Below are 4,398 nucleotides of genomic sequence, written 5' to 3'. Positions count from 1 at the left end.
CAATCAGCCTGCCGGATAATGCTGACATCGGCTCCAGTGTCCAGCAACCCTTCAAAGGGGATCCCCCGCAGCATGAGTGTTGCCAAAGGTCGATCCTTAAGGGAGACAGACAGGTTGACTAAAGCGTCACCTGAAGACCCAAAACCTCCATCACCTCGACTTGCACGGCGACTTCTCCAACGTGCATGGCAACTAGGAAGAACTAACAATTGGGCAATGCGCTCCCCTGGAGTAACAACTGTAATACCTCTAGGTGAAGAAAGCATAACTTTGACAATGCCTGTGAAGTCTGAATCTATTACTCCTGGGTGAACAACTAGACCTCGCATAGTTTTTGAGCTCCGTCCAAACACTATTCCTACTGTACCATCAGGGAGAGGCCCTTGGAAATCTGTCTCCAGGGCTTGTGGGCCCATCTCTGGAGTCAGTACCAAGTGGGAGGTGGCACAGAGGTCCAGTCCCGCGCTGCCAGGTGTGGCTCGGCGAATGACTCCTCCTTCTGTGCCTGTGGGTCCTGGTGCACCCCGTAAGCTCTGTAGGGGCCCCGGGATGCTGGGCCCCACTGCCCGTTTTTTGGCCTGTAACTTCTGACCAGGGGGCGGCCAATCATATCGGACATCGACCTACATTCATGTGCCCAATGATTTCCCTTGCCACAACGTTGGCAAAGCCTAGGTCGCGAAGTCGGTCTAGCCGGCCCTCTCTGGCGACAATCCCTTCTAAAATGTCCCAACTTCCCACATTTAAAACAAATGTGAGTACGACTTTCAGCCTGTCTTTCCTGTTGCATAGCATTCATGATGACTTTAGCCTGCTCTTTAGCCTGAATTACTCCTGCAGTAACTTGGTCATGCACATCCCTACAGAGTTTTATCCAAGTATCTAGTGGCTTATGCTTCCATGGGCGTATAGCCTCACGGCACCATCTATTTGCATTCTCATAGGCAAGTTGCTTTACCAGAGGCATGGCTTGTTCCACATCTGGGAATAATTTCCCTGCCACTTCCATGAGACGGCTCACAAAGTCTGCATAAGGCTCATTAGGTCCCTGAGTCACCTTTGCAATGGAATAACGCACATCACCCTTACTCTGTATTGCCTTCCAAGCTCCAGTGGCTATGTTAGCAACCTGTAAATACAATGGCTCAGGGTACTGAATCTGCTGTTGTTGGCCAGCATGAGCACCTTCCCCTAATAATGCCTCCTCATTCCATGTGGGGTTCCCAGCCTGAGCATTACGGCGGGCAATATCTATTGCTAGCTCTCGGCAAGCAGCTCTCCAAAGCAAGTATTGGCCTGGGGAGAGAGTGGCCTTGGCTACATTCCTCCAGTCCTCAGGAGTCAAAACATCAGCAGCCAACTGATCCAAAACAGCCATAGTGTAAGGCGCATGAACCCCATAAGAATCCACAGCAATCTTCAAATCTTTTATTAGCTTAAAATTTAAGGGGTCATGCAAACGAACTGCAGGGTTCTGGGTCCGGTCCTCTCTAACAGGAAAAACTTGCTTGGCTCCAACAATATCATGCCATGACTGAACCTCCCTGGGCTGCGGCCTCACTGCCTCACTGGGCGCAGCCCACCCAGGGGGATCGGAGTGTGGCCAAGGCGGTGCACTGGGTGCCACCGGAGGCTCCCCAGGGGGTGGCACAGGAGTCCGTCGGGCCTTTCTAGGCAACTTTAAGGCTAGCTTCCCGGTGCCCTTGGCCACAGCATCCAGCTCCTCACCCGAATGTTCTTCCTCACTATCCTGACTACTTTCAGGTTCTGCTCTCTCACCAACACTACTTGGCTGAGAAGCTTCCTCCTGAAGCTCGCGGAGAGCTGCTTCACCTTCTTGTAACAATTCCTTGAATTTATCTGTCTTATCTACCAGACAAGACTTAATCAGAGACCAGAATCCCACAGTACCCGGAGGGAGAGGTTTAAGTTGATCAGCTTTAGATAAATCCCTTCCGAGCTGTTCCCACTGTGGCACATTTAGCATACCCTCTTCTAAAAACCAAGGGGCATGCTGCTGCACTGTTTGTAAAAATGAAAGCACTGTTTTTGCCTTTACCGGCGTGCCATTTTTCTTCAGCAACCTCTGCAAAAGATTCTGCATTTTTACAGAAGACTGCAAGTTCCCCATTCCGTCGCTTATTGCGACCTTGAAAGGACCTTGAAAGGATCGTTGCTTCACCGCGAGCTTCAAAAGAATTTTTGCTTTTGCCGCAAATTTCAAAAAAATTGTCGCTTTCACCGCGATCATTGGTGTGCACACCCCTGCCGATAGGCAGCTCCCTGAGCTTTTCGCTCAGTCACTTATTTTATTATTATTATTTTTTCCCTTTAGCGGCTTCCTGAGCTATCTGCTCAGTTGCAAACTCCCTGAGCAAAGGCTCAGTTGAAAACTAATTGCAGCTGTAAGCAACTCCCTGAGCAATTTGCTCAGCTAATTAACTTCTTGATACTCACCGGCTGACTTTTATCATCCGAGCCACGGCACCAGATAACGGGGTCCCTCGTCCAGCGAGTGAAGCTCCGACACAGGTGCTTGCTCTTATGAGGATTTATTGAAGGACAAACTAATTACATAACATAACATAACAAGAAATCCAAGTATAATACAGAAGGGCAGTAACTACAGCATATTTACAGGCTTCCTCTTCTACTACTACTACTACTACTCTACCACTACTCCTCTTTGTTCTTCTTCTCCTTTGTTCTCTCTCAAACTTAGGTTAAAACCCTATCAACAGCCAATCCCAACAGGGCTGCTTGGCCACGCATCAAACACACCAATCACAGCCTTGATCACGCACACACACACCAGTCACAGCTCTGATCACGCGCACACCATGCAGACTGCATGAGACCTTGAACCAATCCTCTACAACTTCCTAAAACTTGTTTACTGCCTTTGTGCCTTGAGAAGACAATAACAAGCGCCATCTTGGGGCAAAGTCCCGCTCTCCACACATTATCATCTGTCTCCACACCATGAATTAATAAACTCCAACGGAGTAGAAATCTTGTGTGATCTCTTCCCTCAGCATGAAGGAATAGTGCCCGACACCTATTGCTCAATGTAATTTATTACATGAATGAAAATGAGACAGTGTTTCTACGGCTTTATGAGTCAGGGTCCCTAACTTTGGAAGCATGGTGTCTAGTGAAGAGGAAGACTTGAAAAAAGAAAAAAAAAAAACAATGAAAGAGGCTGTGAAAGCAGGAGATGAGGACCCTTAGGTTTGGGGTGGTTGTACAAGAAATATGGGGAAGGTGTGTAAGCAAAGGAGACAATGCAGGGATTTGCGGTAAGGAATCCCATGAACAAATGCCAGTAGTTTCATGTGGCTAGAAGAGCATAAGGTGATTAGGGGAGGTAGGAAGGAGATGCTTAAATGCCAGCTACTGCTGAAAATTATTTCTAAATTCCCTTTATATAGATTGGTTTTTTTTTTTTCCTCAGTGAACATTTACTGAGTTCCTACATAAAACAAAAGAAGCATTGTACTTTTTTTTTTTTAGATCATTATCCTCCTGTTGCCAACCTTCTGACTCTGGACAAGCAAAAGATTTTTCCAAGCAAAGAGATGGCCCAGTAATGAATTAGCATCTGGTTTTCTTTAACTGATACAGAAAATTTTACTCTCTTGAGAAAAGCTTAGTATTTAAATATCCTTAAGAAAATATTTGCCGATGAATTATAATGCCAGGAAAGAGCTGAAATCCCATCTAGTCTAGGTTTATCCTCCTTCAGGATAACTGAAATGAGTGTGTCTTGGGCAGTAGAGTTAGCCTCTAGTGTCTGCTAATGACAGAAAGCCCACGATTCCAGTTTCCTTTGGGAGGGAGATTCTCATCCACGGATTTAGCCGCATTCATTTGGAAGCTGTATGTATGTCCATTCTTCTTGGTGAGTTCCTTAAGTCAGCCTTAGCCAACAAATCATTTTAGAAAACTTCTATATTACATGTACCCATTTCAAGCTTGCACCACCCCATCGCTAACTTTCAACAAATATCAAGTCTGTCTTTTTGAGTGGTGGAAAGTTTGTGACAGCAAATAACACGTTTTTAGGCCTTTGAGTAATGCAGTCCAAGAGGAGCAAATCCAGGTAAGCAAAAATAAAGGGTATAATAAATAGTAAAATACAGATACATACCAAGTGATAACAGACTGCTCTAATAGTTGGACAGGATTTCAAAGAAGTGGTGACCTTGGGCCCAGTGCAATGCCTCAGTTGGTTAAGTCGTCACCCTGCAAGCACTGGAATCCCATATGGGCTCTGATTTGTGTTTTGACTGCTCTGCTTCCCAGCCAGCTCCCTGCTTGTGGACTGGGAAGGCTATAGAAGATGGCCCAAAACCTTGGTACCCAGCACCCAAGGAGAAGACCCAGAGGAGGCTCCTG

This window comes from Ochotona princeps, chromosome 4 (genome assembly GCF_030435755.1).
Source record: "Ochotona princeps isolate mOchPri1 chromosome 4, mOchPri1.hap1, whole genome shotgun sequence".
NCBI lineage: Eukaryota > Metazoa > Chordata > Mammalia > Lagomorpha > Ochotonidae > Ochotona > Ochotona princeps.
Note: the sequence above shows the minus strand (reverse complement) of the source record.